At 44.1% G+C, this 22,055-nt stretch overlaps 1 protein-coding gene across 2 annotated transcripts in view; it reads right to left on the reverse strand.

The window, feature by feature from the left end:
• The window catches only part of LOC143775604 (dual oxidase 1-like), a 325,016-nt gene extending 303,290 nt beyond the window's left edge, over positions 1-21,726 (reverse strand). The window contains exons 1-2 of one of the 2 annotated variants that reach the window (XM_077263940.1): positions 21,582-21,726; positions 19,028-19,083 (exon numbers count right to left, since the gene is read on the reverse strand). The gene's annotated coding sequence lies outside the window, so the exon portion shown is untranslated. The remainder of the gene's footprint in view (positions 1-19,027; positions 19,084-21,581) is intronic. The other variant, XM_077263942.1, reaches the window with a different exon arrangement.
• Positions 21,727-22,055: the final 329 nt, after the last annotated feature.

The raw sequence follows: 22,055 nt of genomic DNA on the forward strand, positions 1-22,055 counted from the left end.
ACCCATTTTCTGCTGAACAAAGATTGATTGTTGTCAGAGGGAGCAACAAAATAATCTTGTAGCTATGATACCTTTAATGGCTAACAAAAATAAAATAAGTGATGTTTTAAAGCAAGCTTTTGAGACTATTAGGCTATGTGCACATGTTGCGGATTTACTTCGGATCCGCAGCGTTTTTTTCCACGCAGATACGCTGCAGATCCGCAAGTGATTTACAGTACAATGTAAATCAATGGAAAAAAAAATGCTGTGCTAATGGTGTGGAAAATTCTGCCCCAAAAACGCTGCGGATTAAAAGATGAAGCATGTCATTTATTTGTGCGAATCTGCAGCGTTTTTGTACCCATTCCATTATAGAAATCCGCAGGGGAAAAAAAACGCATGAAATCCGCACAAAATCCGCAGTAAATCCGAACAAAATTCGCATAAAAAAACGCATCAAATCCGCACCTGCTTTTTCTGCCAGAGATGCAGAATCCGCACAAAAAATTCCAGAGGCAAATCCTCAATGTGTGCACATTCCCTTAAGATTTTGTCAATCATATTGTTTATAATGACCACAAGGCCACCTCAACACCATCGGAGCTACTGCAACCCTCAACCTACTGTCTCTTTCCCCATAATTCTGTAGAATGTAAGCCCGCAAGGGCAGGGTCCTCTTCCCTCTGTACCAGTATGTCATTGTTAGTTTTGTTTACTGTAAGTGATACTTGTATTTTGATGTAACCCCTTCTCGTGTACAGCACCATGAAATTAATGGTGCTATATAAATAAATAATAAATAAATAATAATAAAATAATAATATATCAGCAAGATTGTTATTGTGCTCTGATCCTCTGAACAATGTCTAAGCCTTTTGCTCTTGTGTGCTGGATCAAAGAGATCCTGATGGTCTACACCGAATCTGCTGAATTGAGCCCACTGTAGTAAATATGGTGATTGAATATTGTCTATTACTATTATGTTTCCTTGAAAAGTATTTAAAAATGCTGGAAATGAACAACAAATTGTGATGAATGAATACTGAAGGAAATGTAAATGTGTTATGCCATTTTTCTGCATTTCATAAAAAATGATCACAACATTTTATGTACCCCAAAAGATGATAGCTCGTCATGCAGAAAACAAGTCCTCACATAACTCTCAAAAGAAAAATAAATAAAGTTACAGAAACTTTCTTAATAAGTTCTGAATTACTTATCCATTAATCTAAAAAAAGTATACAATTATACAACATGTACTGCAAAAACAAGCTCTAATATGGCTACTGCAACAGAAAAATAACATGTTAGGGTCGGAGGATCGCATTAAATATAAATTAAGATTAAGTGCGATCGCAACCCCGGGGACCAACGTGCGGAAATGAAAAACTGCAGCGAGTCAACAATGGGGGAAAGCGATCTTGAAAACACACAGGGTTAAATGTCACTCTATGTGAATAGACACTACCCAACTCCGTTAGCTTCACAGAAATACAGCTGTCCCTAGAAAGTACGGCGCAGCTAGATGCCACGCTAGTGAAAAGGGCGCTATGTGAAATCTCCTGTTACTTCACAGGTGAACTCAACCCTCTCAGGGGCAAGAAAACAGGTAGTGGACATGGTCACAGCGTATGCACACACACAAAGTCCTCTCCGGAGGTGCCGAAATTCTAAAGGCTATACACCTGCCCTGAGCACACACAAACAAGGCCACACTACTGTAGTGTTCCACACACATATACCATAAATGATCTTAGCACACCGACGGTTGCACCAAACATGCTTTTACAGACTGTGCCAATCAGACAGGACCTTGCTCTCGGGACAATCTGGAGCTGGCACAGGACCTGAACAGCTGACAACTGACCACCAATAAGAGGTTGCCACTAGAGTTGAGCGACTTTTACTTTTTTAGGATTGAGTCGGGTTTTGCGAAACCCGACTTTCTCAAAAGTCGGGTCAGGTGAAATCAGACGATTATTGCGAAAAGTCGGGGATCCGACTGAAACACGAAACCCAATGCAAGTCAAAGGGGAAGCAAAGTCGGCATTGAGTGGAGGACAGGAAAACACCTACAGTGCCCATTTTAATGCCCAAAACATCAATTCTTGTTACTTAAGCTTGTCAATCTTAATTTACCTTACAATAATAGTTAGGCATTGAAAATTGGGGGTCATTTGGCTAAAGTTGTGGGGGGTAGGGCTGGCTCAAGTTTTTCGTGGGCCCAGGAAACGCGGACTACGTCACGGCGGTGGAGCAGGGAGAGGTAAGTATTTCAACTTTGCAAGTGCTGTGATCCTGAGCAAGCAGGGGGGGCCCACTCATTCGCATTGGCACTGGCACAGAGCCCCTCAAAGTACGGCGGTGTTTGATGGCGGGGCGCCTCCCACCAGCAGAGACACTTTTGCGTACTATGAGGGGCCCTGTGCCAGTGACGTCGCCAATGAGTATGCCCCCACCTGATGAAGGAACCTGCACTTTCATCTGCACCTTCCTCTTTGACCCTGTGTAAGGTGGTATAGTATGCGGGAAGGGGAACCAGACTTTCAGCAGGGTCAGATACTGGCTGTGTAGAGTGCAAGGGGAATGTAGTGCTCTGGGTCAATGTACCAGCAGACTCATGTAGCAGTGGCTGGGCAATGGGCAGGATGAGGAGGAAACACAGATATAGGACCAAAGAATAAAGTAGGCTAAATGCAGTTCAAAATTGGTAACAGGACTAAACAGGCGGCACTGCTTTGGTCAGTGGAGGACAACTGTAATGAGTGGCAGACAGCCAGACACAGTTAGTAGGCCCAAATAATAAATTGGGCCAAATAAAGTTCAAAATTGTTAACAGGAGTAATCAGGCGGCACTGCTTTGTTCAGTGGAGGAGAACAACAAGCAGTGGCAGACACCGTTAGTAGGCCCAACCAAACAAGTAGGCCAACTGCAGTTTAATATGTTATACAGGCTGAAAGCCTGAAGATTGAAGCTCAGCTTTGATCAGTGGAGGAGAACACCAAGGAGCGTCAGACACCGTTAGTAGGGCCCAAACAAACTAGTAGGCCAAATGCAGTTTCATATTCTAAATACAGGCTGCAAGCCTGAAGATTGAAGCTCAGCTTTGATCAGTGGAGAACACCAAGGAGCGGCAGATACCGTTAGTAGGGCCCAACCAAACTAGTAGGCCAAATCCAGTTTCATATTCTAAATATAGGCCGAAAGCTGGAACATTGAAGCACAGGAGAAAAGCACAGGAGAACACCAAGGAGCGGCAGACACCGTAAGTAGGCCCAACCAAACTAGTAGGCCAAATGCAGTTTCATATTCTAAATATAGGCTGAAAGCCTGAAGATTGAAGCACAGGAGAAAAGCACAGGAGAACACCAAGGAGCGGCAGACACCGTAAGTAGGCCCAACCAAACTAGTAGGCCAAATGCAGTTTCATATTCTAAATACAGGCGAAAGCCTGAAGATTGAAGCTCAGCTTTGATCAGTGGATGAGAACACCATGGAGCGGCAGACACCGTTAGTAGGGCCCAACCAAACTAGTAGGCCAAATGCAGTTTCATATTCTAAATACAGGCTGCAAGCCTGAAGATTGAAGCTCAGCTTTGATCAGTGGAGAACACCAAGGAGCGGCAGATACCGTTAGTAGGGCCCAACCAAACTAGTAGGCCAAATGCAGTTTCATATTCTAAATATAGGCCGAAAGCTGGAACATTGAAGCACAGGAGAAAAGCACAGGAGAACACCAAGGAGCGGCAGACACCGTAAGTAGGCCCAACCAAACTAGTAGGCCAAATGCAGTTTCATATTCTAAATATAGGCTGAAAGCCTGAAGATTGAAGCACAGGAGAAAAGCACAGGAGAACACCAAGGAGCGGCAGACACCGTAAGTAGGCCCAACCAAACTAGTAGGCCAAATGCAGTTTCATATTCTAAATACAGGCGAAAGCCTGAAGATTGAAGCTCAGCTTTGATCAGTGGATGAGAACACCATGGAGCGGCAGACACCGTTAGTAGGGCCCAACCAAACTAGTAGGCCAAATGCAGTTTCATATTCTAAATATAGGCTGAAAGCCTAAAGATTGAAGCACAGGAGAAAAGCACAGGAGAACACCAAGGAGCGGCAGACACCGTAAGTAGGCCCAACCAAACTAGTAGGCCAAATGCAGTTTCACATTCTAAATATAGGCCGAAAGCCTGAAGATTGAAGCACAGGAGAAAAGCACAGGAGAACACCAAGGAGCGGTAGACACCGTAAGTAGGCCCAACCAAACTAGTAGGTGTGTCTGTTTTCGCCCAAACACTTTATTTCCAACACAGCCTGCTGACGTTTACCACTAGCTGTTCCATAATGGGACACCTCGTGTGCAACACTGGCAGCTGCGGATGGAGTGGTAGGGCGACTGCGCTCTGTGGAAGAGCTTTCGCTTCTGGAGGTGGAGGAGGAGGAGGAGGAGGGTTGTCGAACGCCTACTACCAACTTTTTCCTAGACTTTGGGCTAGGCAGAACTGTCCCACTATGGCTGTCCCCTGTGGACCCTGCTGTTGTGAATTATATTTCTTGGCTCCCTCTTGTGGTCACTAGCGGTATGGCACTTTGAGTGTCTTTCCCCAGGTTGGTACCCACCTGGTTCGTTAGGCCTTGGGTGTTCCTATTTAGACTTCCTGGATTCTCAGTCTAGTGCCTGGAATCGATGTAATCAGTCCATGTCTGTTTTCTCCTGTCTTCTGGGCTCCTGATTTTTGCAAGATAAGCTAAGTTCTGCTTTCTTATTTTTGTTTATTTGCATTGCTCTCATTTTAGTCCAGCTTGTTCAAAATGTGATTCCTGATTTTGCTGGAAGCTCTAGGGGGCTGATATTCTCCCCCCACACCGTTAGTCGGTGCGGGGGTTCTTGGATATTCAGCGTGGATATTTTTATAGGGTTTTTGCTGACCGCATAAGTCCGCTTCCTATTTTCTGCTATTATTTAGTGGGCCTCTCTTTGCTAAATCTAGTTCATTCTTACGTTTGTCTTTTCTTCTTACCTCACCGTTTTTATTTGTTGGGGGCTTGTATTATAACTTTGGGGTACTTTTCTCTTGAGGCAAGTGAGGTCTTATTTTCTCTGAAAGGGTTAGTTAGTTCTCCGGCTGGTGCGAGACGTCTAGAATCAACGTAGGCACGTTCCCCGGCTGCTTTTAGTTGTGGGCTAGGATCAGGTTTGCGGTCAGCCAAGCTACCACATCCCTATGAGCTGGGTTTTGTGTTTGCAGACTTAGCCGAAACTCCTGAGATCCTCTACCACTAGGATCATAACAGTATTCCAGGCCAAAAAGTGAATATTTAATGCATTGCAGAAGCGGGATTAAAAGAAAAGTCTGAGTTTTTTTTTTTTTTTCTTCTTCCCCTTTTTCTCTGAGTGGCTTGAAGCTCTGCTGCAGACATGAATGTTCAGACTCTGATTACTAGTGTGGATCAGCTTGCTGCACGAGTGCAGGGCATTCAGGATTTTGTTACTAGCAGTCCTATGTCAGAGCCTAAGATACCTATTCCTGAGCTGTTCTCTGGAGATCGATTTAAATTTAGGAATTTTAGGAATAATTGTAAATTGTTTCTATCTTTGAGACCTCGTTCGTCTGGAGATTCAGCTCAGCAAGTTAAAATTGTTGTCTCCTTCTTGCGTGGCGACCCTCAGGATTGGGCTTTCTCATTGGCGCCAGGAGATCCGGCATTGGCAAATATTGATGCATTTTTTCTGGCGCTCGGATTGCTTTATGAGGAGCCCAATCTTGAAATTCAGGCGGAAAAAACGCTGCTGGCTATGTCTCAGGGCCAGGATGAAGCTGAAGTGTATTGCCAAAAATTTCGTAAATGGTCCGTGCTTACTCAGTGGAATGAGTGTGCTCTGGCCGCAAATTTCAGAAATGGCCTTTCTGAAGCCATTAAGAATGTGATGGTGGGTTTTCCCTTTCCTACCAGTCTGAGTGATTCTATGGCTCTGGCCATTCAGGTTGATCGGCGTTTGCGGGAGCGCAAATCCGCTAATCCACTGGCGGTGTTGTCTGAACAGACACCTGACTCAATGCAATGTGATAGAATTCAGACTAGAACCGAACGGCAAAATCATAGACGTCAGAATGGGTTGTGTTTTTACTGTGGTGACTCTACACATGTTATCTCAGCATGCTCTAAACGCCTAACAAAGGTTGTTAGTCCTGTCGCCATTGGTAATTTGCATCCTAAGTTTATTTTGTCTGTGACTTTAATTTGCTCATTGTCTTCCTACCCTGTTATGGCATTTGTGGTTTCAGGTGCTGCCCGGAGTCTTATGGACTTGTCGTTTGCCAAGCGCTGTGGTTTTGTCCTTGAGCCTTTGGAAAATCCTATTCCTCTTAGAGGAATTGATGCTACGCCATTGGCGGAGAATAGACCGCAGTATTGGACACAAGTGACCATGTGCATGACTCCTGAACATCGGGAGGTGATTCGTTTTCTTGTACTGCATAAGATGCATGATTTGGTCGTTTTGGGTCTACCATGGTTACAGACCCATAATCCAGTTTTGGATTGGAAGGCTATGTCTGTGTCAAGTTGGGGTTGTCAGGGAATTCATTGCGATTCCCCGTCTGTGTCTATTGCTTCTTCTACTCCTTCTAAAGTTCCTGAGTATTTGTTGGACTATCAGGATGTATTCAGTGAGTCCAGGTCCAGTGCTCTTCCTCCTCATAGAGACTGTGACTGCGCTATAGATTTGATTCCTGGTAGTAAATTTCCTAAGGGACGATTATTTAATCTGTCTGTACCTGAGCATGCCGCAATGCGTTCTTATATAAAGGAGTCTTTGGAGAAGGGACATATTCGTCCATCCTCTTCCCCTCTGGGTGCGGGATTCTTTTTTGTGGCCAAGAAAGACGGGTCTTTGAGACCTTGTATAGACTATCGGCTTCTGAATAAAATCACGGTTAAATTTCAGTATCCTTTGCCACTATTGTCAGACTTGTTTGCTCGGATTAAGGGTGCCAGTTGGTTCACCAAGATAGATCTTCGTGGTGCATACAACCTTGTGCGCATTAAGCAGGGAGATGAATGGAAAACTGCGTTTAATACGCCCGAAGGTCATTTTGAGTACTTGGTGATGCCTTTTGGGCTCTCTAATGCTCCTTCAGTGTTTCAGTCCTTTATGCATGACATCTTCCGGAAGTATCTAGATAAATTTATGATTGTTTATCTGGATGATATTCTGGTGTTTTCTGATGATTGGGATTCTCATGTAAAGCAGGTCCGGATGGTGTTTCAGGTTTTGCGTGATAATGCTTTGTTTGTGAAGGGCTCGAAGTGTCTCTTTGGAGTGCAGAGGGTTTCCTTTTTGGGTTTTATTTTCTCCCCTTCTACTGTGGAGATGGACCCAGTCAAGGTCCGAGCTATTCATGATTGGACTCAACCCACGTCTGTTAAGAGTCTTCAGAAGTTCTTGGGTTTTGCTAATTTCTACCGTCGTTTTATTGCTAACTTTTCTAGCGTTGTTAAACCTTTGACGGATATGACCAAGAAGGGTTCTGATTAGTGTTGAGCGATACCGTCCGATACTTGAAAGTATCGGTATCGGAAAGTATCGGCCGATACCGGCAAAGTATCGGATCTAATCCGATACCGATACCCGATACCAATACAAGTCAATGGGACTCATGTATCGGACGGTATTCCTGATGGTTCCCAGGGTCTGAAGGAGAGGAAACTCTCCTTCAGGCCCTGGGAACCATATTAATGTGTAAAATAAAGAATTAAAATAAAAAATTTTGCTATACTTACCTCTCCGACGCAGCCTGCACCTTACCAAGGGAACCGGCAGCGTTGTTTGCTTAAAATTCGCGCTTTAACTTCCTTACGTGAAGTCCCGGCTTGTGATTGGTCGCGCGCCGCCCATGTGGCCGCGACGCGACCAATCACAGCAAGCCGTGACGTAATTTTAGGTCCTTCAGTATTTTAAAATTACGTTCCGGCGTTGTGATTGGTCGCGTCGCGGTCACATGGGCGACGTGACCAATCACAAGCCGTGACGTCACGGGAGGCAGGAGACGCGCGCATTTTAAGCAAAGAACGCTGCCGGTTCCCTCGGTAAGGTGCAGGCTGCGTCGGAGAGGTGAGTATAGCAATATTTTTTATTTTAATTCTTTCTTTTACACATTAATGTTGTTTCGATACCGATACCCGATACCACAAAAGTATCGGATCTCGGTATCGGAATTCCGATACCCGCAAGTATCGGCCGATACCCGATACTTGCGGTATCGGAATGCTCAACACTAGTTCTGATGTTGCTAATTGGGCTCCTGCAGCCGTGGAGGCTTTCTGGGAGCTGAAGCGCCGGTTTACTTCGGTGCCTGTTTTGTGCCAGCCTGATGTCTCACTTCCCTTTCAGGTTGAAGTGGATGCTTCTGAGATCGGTGCAGGGGCTGTTTTGTCGCAGAAAGGCTCTGGTTGCTCTGTGATGAGACCATGTGCTTTTTTTTCTAGGAAATTTTCGCCTGCTGAGCGGAACTATGATGTTGGTAATCGGGAGTTGTTGGCTATGAAGTGGGCATTTGAGGAGTGGCGTCATTGGCTCGAGGGAGCTAAGCATCGTGTGGTGGTCTTGACTGATCCAAAAATCTGATGTATCTCGAGTCTGCTAAGCGCCTGAATCCTAGACAGGCTCGTTGGTCATTGTTTTTCTCCCGTTTTGACTTTGTGGTCTCTTACCTGCCTGGTTCGAAGAATGTGAAGGCTGATGCTCTTTCTAGGAGCTTTGTGCCTGACTCTCCTGGAGTCTCAGAGCCGGCTGGTATTCTTAAGGAGGGAGTAATCTTGTCTGCCATTTCTCCTGATTTGCGACGTGTGTTGCAGAGATTTCAGGCTGGTAGACCTGACCCTTGCCCACCTGATAGACTGTTTGTTCCTGATAAATGGACCAGCAGAGTTATTTCCGAGGTTCATTCCTCAGTGTTGGCAGGGCATCCTGGGATTTTTGGTACCAGAGATTTGGTGGCTAGGTCCTTTTGGTGGCCTTCCTTGTCGCGGGATGTGCGGTCTTTTGTGCAGTCCTGTGGGACTTGTGCTCGGGCTAAGCCTTGCTGTTCTCGTGCCAGCGGGTTGCTTTTGCCCTTGCCCGTCCCGAAGAGGCCTTGGACACACATTTCCATGGATTTCATTTCAGATCTTCCGGTGTCTCAAGGAATGTCTGTCATATGGGTGGTGTGTGATCGTTTTTCCAAGATGGTTTATTTGGTGCCCTTGCCTAAGTTGCCTTCCTCTTCCGATCTGGTTCCTTTGTTCTTTCAGAATGTGGTTCGTTTGCACGGCATTCCTGAGAATATCGTGTCTGACAGAGGATCCCAGTTTGTGTCCAGATTCTGGCGATCTTTTTGTGCTAAGATGGGCATTGATTTATCGTTCTCATCTGCCTTTCATCCTCAGACTAATGGCCAAACGGAGCAAACTAATCAGACGCTGGAGGCTTATTTGAGATGTTTTGTTTCTGCATATCAGGATGATTGGGTGACCTTCTTGCCATTGGCTGAGTTTGCCCTCAATAATCGGGCTAGTTCCGCTACTTTGGTTTCGCCATTTTTCTGCAACTCTGGTTTTCATCCTCGTTTTTCCTCGGGTCATGTTGAGCCTTCTGACTGTCCTGGGGTGGATTCCGTGGTTGATAGGTTGCAGCGGATTTGGAATCATGTGGTGGACAACTTGAAGTTGTCACAGGAGAAGGCTCAGCGTTTTGCCAACCGCCGCCGCGGTGTGGGTCCCCGACTTCGTGTTGGGGATTTGGTTTGGTTGTCTTCTCGGTATGTCCCTCTGAAGGTTTCCTCTCCTAAGTTTAAGCCTCGCTTTATTGGTCCTTATAAAATGTTGGAAGTCCTTAACCCGGTGTCTTTTCGTTTGGATCTTCCGGTGTCGTTTGCCATTCACAATGTGTTCCATAGGTCTTTGTTACGGCGGTACGTTGTACCTGTGGTTCCTGCTGTTGAGCCTCCCGCTCCGGTGTTGGTTGAGGGCAAGTTGGAGTACGTGGTGGAGAAGATCTTGGATTCTCGTCTCTCTAGACGGAGGCTTCAGTATCTGGTCAAATGGAAGGGCTATGGTCAGGAGGATAATTCCTGGGTGGTCGCCTCTGATGTTCATGGGGCCGATTTGGTTCGTGCCTTTCACGCTGCTCATCCTGATCGCCCTGGTGGTCTTGGTGAGGGTTCGGTGACCCCTCCTTAAAGGGGGGGTACTGTTGTGAACTATATTTCTTGGCTCCCTCTTGTGGTCACTAGCGGCATGGCACTTTGAGTGTCTTTCCCCAGGTTGGTACCCACCTGGTTCGTTAGGCCTTGGGTGTTCCTATTTAGACTTCCTGGATTCTCAGTCTAGTGCCTGGAATCGATGTAATCAGTCCATGTCTCTTTTCTCCTGTCTTCCGGGCTCCTGATTTTTGCAAGATAAGCTAAGTTCTGCTTTCTTATTTTTGTTTATTTGCATTGCTCTCATTTTAGTCCAGCTTGTTCAAAATGTGATTCCTGATTTTGCCGGAAGCTCTAGGGGGCTGATATTCTCCCCCCACACCGTTAGTCAGTGCGGGGGTTCTTGGAAATTCAGCGTGGATATTTTTATAGGGTTTTTGCTGACCGCATAAGTCCGCTTCCTATTTTCTGCTATTATTTAGTGGGCCTCTCTTTGCTAAATCTAGTTCATTCTTACGTTTGTCTTTTCTTCTTACCTCACCGTTATTATTTGTTGGGGGCTTGTATTATAACTTTGGGGTACTTTTCTCTTGAGGCAAGTGAGGTCTTATTTTCTCTGAAAGGGTTAGTTAGTTCTCCGGCTGGTGCGAGACGTCTAGAATCAACGTAGGCACGTTCCCCGGCTGCTTTTAGTTGTGGGCTAGGATCAGGTTTGCGGTCAGCCAAGCTACCACCTCCCTATGAGCTGGGTTTTGTGTTTGCAGACTTAGCCGAAACTCCTGAGATCCTCTACCACTAGGATCATAACACCCTGCATCCACCACATTAACCCAGTGTGCCGTGATGGACACCTAACGTCCCTGCCATGCCTACTGGCCCATGCATCTGTTGTGAGGTGCACCTTTCTACTGACTGATTGCCTGAGTGCATGGACAATGCGGTCTTTGACATGCTGGTGGAGGGCTGGGATGGCTTTTCTTGCAAAGAAGTGTCGACTGGGTAGGTCATAGCGTGGTACTGCGTAGGCCATCAGGGCTTTGAAAGCTTCGCTTTCAACCAATCGGTAGGGCATAATTTCTAACGAGATTAGTCTAGCAATGTGGGCGTTCAAACCCTGTGTACGCGGATGAGAGGGTGAGTACTTTCTTTTCCTAACGAGAGTCTCTTGTAGGGTGAGCTGGACTGGAGAGGTGCATATGGTGGAACAAGCGGTGGTGGTGGACATGGCGGATTGAGAGAGGGTTAGTGATGGTATTCTCGATGTTGACCTACATACAGTGTTTCCTACCAAAAACGTTGTGATTCCCTGACTGCTTTGGCCTTGCGACGATACCTCCACATTTGCTGCTGGTGGTGTCCTAACCGGTGGGCTTACAGTGATGGAATCAATATATCGTTGCTGACTACATTCATTCTGAGCAGGTGCACCAACAGTACAGGACGTTTGGTAGTTAGTCCAGGCTTGCAAGTGCATGCTGGTTAAATGTCTACGCATGCACGTTGTATTTAAATTTTTGACATTCTGCCCTCTGCTAAAGGTCTTTGAGCATTTCTTACAGATAACTTTGCACTGATCATTCGGATCTTGGTTAAAAAATTGCCACACTGCACTCTTCCTACTATCGAATACCTTTTCAGGCATTGCACGCTGTGCTGCTTTCACGGGATGGCCACGCTGTCCTAAAACTGGTTTTGTTTTTGACACATGTTTTTGGCCTGATACGGGCCTGCCAGATGAAAGCTGTTGCGATGTTGATGCCTGCTGCGGCTCATCCTCCTCCCCTTCAGAGCTACTGCCAGCGGCACCCTGTTCCCCCAATGGCTGCCAATCTGGGTCTACAACTGGGTCATCTATCACCTCCTCTTCAATGTTCTGTGCACCTTCCTCTGTGTCACCGTGTAAGGTGCTACAGCATTCGGGAAGGGGCACCATAGTCTCATCAGGGTCAGATTCTGGCTGAGTACACTGCGAGGGCAATGTTGTGATCTGAGTCAATGGAACAGCATAAAAATCTAGCTGTGGCTGTGCATCTGTGCACTCCATGTCCAATTCATCTTGTAATGGGCTGTGAACTATTTCCCTTTCTAACCCTGGCACGGTATGTGTAAAGAGCTCCATGGAGTAAACTGTAGTGTCACCTGCCGCATCCTTCACTTTTGCTTTGGGTGAAGGACACAAGGAAGCGACTTGTTCCTGACCGTGAGCATCCACTGACGACTCTCTGCTTTTAAATTTGGAACTTTCAGAAGAGGAGGCGAAAGAGCTAGAGGCTGAGTCAGCAAGGAAATCCAAAACCTTTTCCTGCTGCTCCGGCTTTAAAAGCAGTTTTCCTACTCCCAGAAAAGGGAGCCTTCGAGGCCTTGTGTAGCCAGACGATGATGCTGGCTCAACAACTCGAGCCTTAGGTGCTATTTTGCTTTTCCCACTACCACCAGATGCTCCTCCACCACCACCACCATCATTACCAGCTGGCAATGACCACCCACGGCCTCTTCCACCAGACTTCCTCATTTTTGGGAAAGTGTAAACAAACTATCAACTGTTATAAGGTACTGTAAAGCAAGGTAGAAGGTGTATGTAAACTTGTTGAGAATTTAACTCTCCCTTTTTATGTGTGAGAGACTGCGGCAAAAATAAGGCCCACTGTATTACACTACACAGTATAAGTGGTAGAAAGTGACTGGCAGATATACGCCAAACAGAACTGACCCAGATTCACTTAGTGGCAATATAAATCTCCCTTTTTATGTGTGGGAGACTGCAGCAAAAATAAGGCCCACTGTATTACACTACACAGTATAAGTGGCAGAAAGTGACTGGCAGATATACGCCAAACAGAACTGACCCAGATGCACTTACTGGCAATATAAATCTCCCTTTTTATGTGTGGGAGACTGCGGCAAAAATAAGGCCCACTGTATTACACTACACAGTATAAGTGGCAGAAAGTGACTGGCAGATATATGCCAAACAGAACTGACCCAGATGCACTTAGTGGCAATATAAATCTACCATTAAAGGGTGTGGGAGACTGCGGCAAAAATAAGGCCCACTGTCTTACACTACACAGTGTAAGTGGCAGAAAGTGACTGGCAGATATACGCCAAACAGAACTGACCCAGATTCACTTAGTGGCAATATAAATCTCCCTTTTTATGTGTGGGAGATTGCTGCAAAAAAAAAACAGGCCCACTGTATTACACTACACAATATAAGTGACAGAAAGTGGCTGGAAGACATATAAAAAAAGGGACTGTACTGCAATAACAATCTCCCTACAATGATCTCAGGACAAGTATGGCAGCCAGCAATCAAAAGGACTGCTGCACAAAAAAGTGGGGACAAATAAACAATAGAACTGTGCAGAAAGGAGCAACAGGACTTTTGCTTTTAAAAAAGCAGCTGGTTTGCACAGCGGCATACAAACAGCAATGCAGCTATCAGGGAGCCTTATAAGCTACAGAGCTGATGCACAGAAATCTAGCATCCACTGTCCCTGCAAAGAAAAGGTGGTATTGGACAGTGGAAATCGCTACAGCACAAGCGGTTTGGGGGTTAATCTTTCCTCCCTAACAATATCCCTGCTTCTGACGAAGCTGCAGCAACCTCTCCCTATGCTCAGTTCGGCAGAAGTAAGATGGCGGTCGGCGTGCACGCCCCTTTATAGCCCTTGTGACGCCGCAGAAAGCAAGCCAATCACTGTCATGCCCTTCTCTAAGATGGTGGGGACCGAGATCTATGTAATCACGCTTCCCACACTCTGCGTCCACCTTCATTGGCTGAGAAATGGCGCTGAAAGCGTCATACGAAACGCGACTTTGGCACGAAGATCGCCAAGAGCATGGCCGATCCCACACTGGGATCGGGTCGGGTTTCACGAAACCTGACTTTGCCGAAAGTCAGCGATTTTTGAAATTGTCCGATCCATTTCGCTCAACCCTAGTTGCCACCTCACAAGCATGCTCAGTAGAGCGAATCCTGGACTTAGTCTCAGGAATGACAGCTCGATGCCATCTATTATTAGTTACCATAGCTGAACCTGGAGTGTTAGCAGTAACAATGCGCACAGCCAGAGTCTGAGGAAGATGTTGAGACTACTGTTGAGCGATACCTTCCGATACTCAAAGGTATTGGTATCGGATGGTATCGGCCGATATTGGAAAAATATCGGATATCGCCGATACCGATACCCGATACCAATGCAAGTCAATGGGACACAAGTATCGGAAGGTATCCTGGATGGTTCCCAGGGTCTGAAGGAGAGGAAACTCTCCTTCAGGCCCTGGGATCCATATTCATGTGTAAAATAAAGAATAAAAATGAAAAATAGGGATATACTCACCCTCTGACGCGCCCTGGTAGTAACCGCTGTAACCGGCAGCCTCCGTTCCTAAGAATGAGGAGTTTAGGACCTGCGATGACGTCGCGGCTTGAGATTGGTCGCGTGACCGCTCATGTGACCGCTCACGCGACCAATCACAAGCCGCGACATCATTGCAGGTCCTAAACTCCTCATTCTTAGGAACGGAGGCTGCCGGTTACATCGGTAAGGTCCAGGGGCCGCCGGACGGGTGAGTATATCCATATTTTTTATTTTAATTCTTTATTTTTTACATGAATATGGATCCCAGGGCCTGAAGGAGAATCTCCTCTCCTTCAGACCCTGGGAACCATACACTGGGAACTTCCGATTCCAATTTCCGATATCACAAAAATATCGGAACTCGGTATCGGAATTCTGATACCGCAAGTATCGGCCGATACCTGATACTTGCGGTATCGGAATGCTCAACACTAGTTGAGACTTATGTCTTTGCTGAGCAGCATCTACTATGGTGGAGACTGCAGAGGAAGATAAGGCTTGGGATCTATCCTGTGCGGAGGAATAATCCTGATGCCTATTATAACAGTTATGGCCCGGGTCTTAGGAGAAGATGATGAAAAGGTACAAAAATGAAAATTGGCTCAGCTGGGAAAGAGTAAAAGAGAACTGGCTAACTCTCCTGACTTGTATGTTCTAATAAATAAATCCATTGCCAGTCATACAACATTTCTAGAGAACTGCATGGTATAATTTCTGTTTTTCTTGTTGAATTATATGGAAATAATAGACTAACAGATGGCACGATTCCTTTTCTCAATGAGGTGTTCACACTGTCTGGGGAAACACACCCTGGAAAAAGGGAATGGTAACACCCAATCATTACAATGCAAAGTTCCAAGAAATTATTCTCCAGGACTGTGTATCAAACAGACATATTAAGAAAGATGATGGATTCTCTTTCATTTTGAACACTGCATAGGACCTTTTAGATGATTTAGACTTAATAAATATTATAGAATTGTAATGAATAATACACAATTCATCTATATTGCAGATCAATAAATCTATAGGTTTAACAAATATGGAACACACTAGTTAAAGAAGCATTTATTCACCTTGACAAAGACAATATAACAAGTGATCCACAGGCAGAAAAAGGTGTGAATTAGTGATGAGCGAACGGGCCAGGATAAGTTGTTATCCGAGCATGCTCGTGTGTAAGCCGAGTGCTTTTGGCGTGCTCGAAAACTATGTTCAAGTCCCCACGGCTGTATGTCTTGCAGCCATAAGACATGAGCAACACATGCAGGGATTGCCTGCCTGTTAGTCAATCCAGGCATGTGTTGCTAATGTCTATCAGCCGCGAGACATGCAGCTGTGTGGACTAGTACATATTTTTTGAGAACGCCGAAGACACTGGGTTAGGACATGAACATGCTCTGTTAACACCTTATCTGAGCACGTTCTCTCATCACTAGTCTGCAAATCTAGCAATGTTCACATAACATGCTTGGTCAGGAAATAGAATTGTGACTCAGCTGTGCTGAACATATGAACATCTTGCTACTGGTGGATCACTGCTGCACTCTCATTGTTAGGGCTGACGGAACGCACCAAATAATTATAGGGATAGTATAAGGTGCGTTTGCAACCCGGGGTCCACCATGAAGAAATGATACCTGCTGCTTGGTAATGGAGGACAGTATATGGCGGTATAATGTGAACACACATGGGTTAGCTTCACCCGGAATGTAAGGAAGCGAACCCTGTTGCGTCACAGAGCCACAATACTGCAGAGTGAACGCTAGTAGTAGAGGACTCTGCCCCAAGGACACTAGGTTAGAGTCCCTCTAGACCACTAGCTCTTGGCGCCGCAACTGCGGTACCATGGAAAAACCTAAATAATGATTTACCGCACTGAGTGCGTGCAGCGCCGCTCTGGCGAACACCACTAACCACCCTAACTAGGGACAGGTAAGTGCACTGGTTGCGCATGGTGCCGCACTGGCTAATGCTGCTGTTAGACACTATAGGTTGTGCCTGGTTCTGGATGGCACTAACTGGTGCTAGACAGCTCCAACATTCATGAGCATTCATCAACACTAGGGATGGGAATGATTCAGAGCTTTCACCAGAACAGATATATATACAATATACATATACACACGCACGCACGCACGCACTCTAATCAATGCTTGTTACAAAGGATGAGCCTGGAATGGCAGCTGTAACAAAATGCACAGTATCTGCTTGAGCCAGATGTTTGGACTGACGTCACTGCTGAGCAGGCTCCACTGCGGCTGAAGGAGAATGGGAGACTACAGGGGACACGGTTCGAGAGTCCCCCCTGTGCAGCGGTGGGAACTTGACACCTAACACCCATTTCCTCCAGATGTATGTGATATGCTTGAGTGCAAAGAGAATAAATCCAGTGCTGATTGGTCAATAGGGATAGCATGACATATCAATGTTATGCAATCTCTGGGAGAGCAAGTGCCCACATCTGAGGAGAGTTTAAGTGTTTTTATTTTACTAGCAGGAAACATGAGGATTGCAAAGGCATTTTTCAAGCAGTGGACAACTCCTTTAAAAAAAGATATGTAAAGATAATATTTTTATTTGGTATTCCTCTACAGTTTGGTCAGGTTAATTCTTCTGTATTATTGTAGGTGTTATATAAAAGTTAATAAGTTTTATCATTCTATCTACTGTCGCTACAGAGTTATCACTAGAGATGAGCAAAACTTTCAAGATTCAGTTTGGTTCTACGAACATCCCGATGTTCGACAAACATGTTCTCCGAAAAATTAGACAAATGTACCTGTACCGTATTAAAATCAATGTGAGGCAAAATCAAAAGTATATCCCACACCTTAACACAAAAAGCTTCCCATACAGCTAAAATTAGGGGCAGACACCATGAAAAGTGGCATCAATTGACACACAGTAGAAACTTGCTAATAGCACAGCAGTCAGCCATGGGCCATACATGAGGTATCAGGGCCTGTGCCAGCATTTAAAGCTTTGAATTAAGTTTCAATTAAAAGCTGGTGGTTAATAGAGTGATGTAAACCTTCTTTGCTTGGATCCTTGATATCTCATGCAACAGCTCAAATATTTTATTTTTTTCCCCAGACATGTTCATGTGGCACAACTGCTGCAGACAACACACATGAAGGCGACCCTACTTGGACTCTCCACATTTCAAATAATTATTGTCACATACCAGTAAAGTAGCATCAAATTTCCACAGAGTAGAAGCAGCATAATGGGCCTCTGACACCCCTCCCACCACAGGCAACCCACCAGATGGAGACTCAGACTTGGAGTATCCACATTTAAAAAAATTATCATCACACACCACTTGAAATGATCTAATTTAATTCAGATTCCAGAGCAGTTTTTCTAAACATCAGCAAAAGTCAGCCAAAGTTTGGTAAATGACTGAGTTCAGTAAGGGCTTTTTCAAACATCAGTGTTTCCGGTAGTAACACGGGCCACAAAATGTCCCGCACATGTGCACACTGAGGACACACGGATGACATCCCTGTGTCATCAGTGTGACAAGTACCGATTCCTGGGAATCAGCTATATTGTTCACGATGTTACCCTATGCTGGGAGCTGAAGTGAAGACAGCTCGCATCATGGTACCCTGCTAGCGCTGCTGTCTTTGGGATTACCACTGTTCAGATTGTCTGCAAGCGGGTTTCGATACTCCAGTATAAACCCGTCCTTTTCCAGGAGGGGGAAGCATCTGGCAAAAGTTACTCTTGCACCATGGATCTAACAGAGTTCAACCCAGTAGTCAGCACTATTTCTAACCCTAAGAATATGCGCATCACGTTGAAGATAGTACAACAAACAGGTGCTCAAGTGTCAGGTGCTTCCATGAGATCCAAGTCCATGGTGTGTTGGTGACGGGCTAGCACTCAAGATTGCTGATTACTCACTGCAACGCAGATTTAGCCCAAATGATTTGGATTAGCAAACAGGGCCTCCTGCCTGAAGCTCTATATTAGGACTAATGATCTTGAGGAGCAAATGGGGCCTCCTGATTCCTCACTGCAACACAGTTTTATCCCAAACGATTTGAATTAGAAAATAGGGCCTCCTGGCTGAACCGCTTTATTAGGCCTAATGATTTTTAAGAGCAACTGCGGCCTCCTGACTTTTCACTAGAACACAGTTTTTTCCCAAATGATTTACATTTTCAAATAGGGCCTCCTGGCTGAACCTCTATATTAGGACTATTTTTATTAGCAAATAGGCCTAATATAGTGGGTTCAGACAGTGTGCCCCAATTGCTAATCCAAATTATTTGGACAAAACTGTGTTGCAGTGCGGAATCAGGAGACCTTATTTGCCTTTAAAAATCATTAGGCCGAATATAGGGGTTCAGCCAGGAGGCCCTATTTGCTAATCCAAAGGTCACAATTACATTTACTGCTGACCTCAGTCAGTCCTGTAATGAAAGGCCTCATGGTATTTTCTGATAGAGATATCATTGTACAAAAGGTGCGAGGAAGTCAAATAGCTCACCTTTTCTTCGACAAAAGTTGAAACTCTCACATATATCTGCAGCATAAATTGATATCCTGTGGATGTCAAACCCAAAACCGCAGTCAATTTAGGATATATTTTAACTCATAAGAAGGAAAGAATGCGTATATTGAACAATTTAGTGAAAATGATCTTTATTCTCAATAAAAAATAAGGGATATAATCCCCATAGCATACATCATACAAAAAGCAAAAAAACGAAAAGAAACACACGCCTGGTAGCCATATATGTGTGTCAATGGTGAGCCAACAAAAAGATAGATGGCACCCTTCTGAGTATGTATAAATCTCGAAAGAACAAAAGCCTGGACCTAAACAACCATATCTTAAATATAAATAATAATGGCCAGACCAACGGTACTGGGGTGCAGGTAGTAAGTGAACACAAATCAACCTAGCATCTATTGTAATAGATAGGATCCGCTGTGACACGGATCACTAAGTACCAGCACACAAATTGGCGGCAGTTGAACAATGATATAGACCAGACACTAATAAAAGTACCTTACCCACACACTCAGAAGATGGTGCCACGACGTAGGGGTCGTGGCTCCATCTTCTGAGTGTGTGGGTAAGGTACTTTTATTAGTGTCTGGTCTATATCATTGTTCAACTGCCGCCAATTTGTGTGCTGGTACTTAGTGATCCGTGTCACAGCGGATCCTATCTATTACAATAGATGCTAGGTTGATTTGTGTTCACTTACTACCTGCACCCCAGTACCGTTGGTCTGGCCATTATTATTTATATTTAAGATATGGTTGTTTAGGTCCAGGCTTTTGTTCTTTCGAGATTTATACATACTCAGAAGGGTGCCATCTATCTTTTTGTTGGCTCACCATTGACACACATATATGGCTACCAGGCGTGTGTTTCTTTTCGTTTTTTTGCTTTTTGTATGATGTATGCTATGGGGATTATATCCCTTATTTTTTATTGAGAATAAAGATCATTTTCACTAAATTGTTCAATATACGCATTCTTTCCTTCTTATGAGTTCAAGTATATGGCGTTGAACATGTATATACTTTCCGCTACTATAGACGCTGCAGGTATCGGCCACTGATGGCTAATAGACATGTTACGTATGCGGTCTATTTGACAAAGGTAATCAATTGGTTTTCTGCAGCATGTACATGAAATTTCTTACAATCCTATGCATTTTGCTGGCGTTGTAACACGCAGTGGATTTTTCTCAAGCAAATGTGCTACAGAGTGTCTGCCTCATTTCCACACAATCGGAACTTAGCCCTATAATCTGAAGAATAGTGAATGTCATTACATTGACTCTTCTTAAAAAAAAAGCAATTAGAGCTACAGTAATTTGTCACCACGAAGGAATGGACAATTAACAATTATCATGTTAATGTGTGATTATGATATACCAAGTTCATAGTCCTACATAATCAATCGGTGCCGCTGTGTGAATATTAGAAAAATCTTGTTTCCTAGTGTTGATTTTTCTTTCAGTATAAAGGTAAGGGATCACAATAAATTCTAATTTTATAATGTTCTGTTATTAATATATGTGAATACATTTAGTTACGGTAAGTCTTGTTATAATTACTGTATTATGTGAGGTGTTGTTCATCACATTCATTTTCTTTGATGACCTAAACCATTCAAAAAGTTTCCAAAATGAGCTTCTGATCATTCAGGTGCTATGCATTCACAGATGCATAAATCAATATTTGCTATGTAACCTCTAATTTGAACTTATTTCCCTGATTTTACTTGATAGTGTCCATGCATGGACAATTGTCTCTCCATTAAGCCACGTTCACATGTTCAGTATTTGAACAGTATTTTACCACAGTATTTGTAAACCAAAATCAGGAATGGGTGATAAATACAGAAGTGGTGCATGTGTTTCTATTATACTTTTCCTCTGATTGTTCTACTCCTGATTTTGGCTTACAAATACTGATGTAAAAGACTGAATAAATACTAAACGTGTGAATGTGGACTAAAATTCTTGATCTTCAGAGGTGAAGTCTCCACCAACATGAACCCATGTGACATGCTGATACAGTAGTTCCCAATATAAAATATGAGTTTGACTCCTGGTTTTGGCTTAAAAATACTGAGGTAAAATACTGATCAAATACTAAACGTGTGAATGTAGACAAAAATTCTGGATCTTCAGAGGTGAGGTCCTCACCAACATGAACGCTTGTGACATGCTGATAGACTATACTTGCAATCTAGGTTCCCAATATAAAATATGAGTGCTACCTTTTATACATATGATAATTCTCCAGCTTAGTGAAAGCTAAAATATAAATTTACAAAGACATTGAAATGAGTTTCAGTTGCTGAGCAGAAGATGAAATCAGGCGATGAGAATGGTTGTGCAAATCACTAATTAGATGAGTAATATAAGCGAAAGCACAAAAGTAAGCGACAGCAATGTACTCTGCCCTACCTTTCTAGTCGATATATAATATACAGATGCATTTTGTAAAATTATATTTATGTTAAAATAAAAAACTAACAAAACTTTGTGAACACGGCAATGTAATAAGTCACTGACCTGGACTGTGGTGCAGATTATTAAGCAGTTTTTATTCTTCTTTTCTTGCCTTCTCTAGACTTGCAGCATTGTGTGTGTGTATCACAAAACTTTGTGGGTGAGACTAGGTAGTCACTGAGTCAAGCTTTGGTATGGGGATATGGGCAGGGCTGTGGAAGGATTCATTTAAATATACAGCTCCAGACATGTACATACAAAGTTTGATTCTCTGGAAATTGCTTACACCTCCCTCGGTAAAAGAGATGTGAAGATACTGCAGCAGCTTAGAAAACTCATTCACTAATGAAGCTTCTAAAGCAAACGGGAACCAGGTAAGAAATATTGTATCAGCTACTGGACTCCAATATTATTTGACTTTTAGATGTCGCCGTCCTAAGTCTTCATTTCTGTAACTGACAATGTAGAGTTAAATCTATGCCGATAGATTTACATTAGACCACAGAAGATAGGTTTATAGTCATTACTATTGTACAT

This window comes from Ranitomeya variabilis, chromosome 5 (assembly GCF_051348905.1).
Source record: "Ranitomeya variabilis isolate aRanVar5 chromosome 5, aRanVar5.hap1, whole genome shotgun sequence".
In the NCBI taxonomy this organism is placed as follows: Eukaryota; Metazoa; Chordata; class Amphibia; order Anura; family Dendrobatidae; genus Ranitomeya; species Ranitomeya variabilis.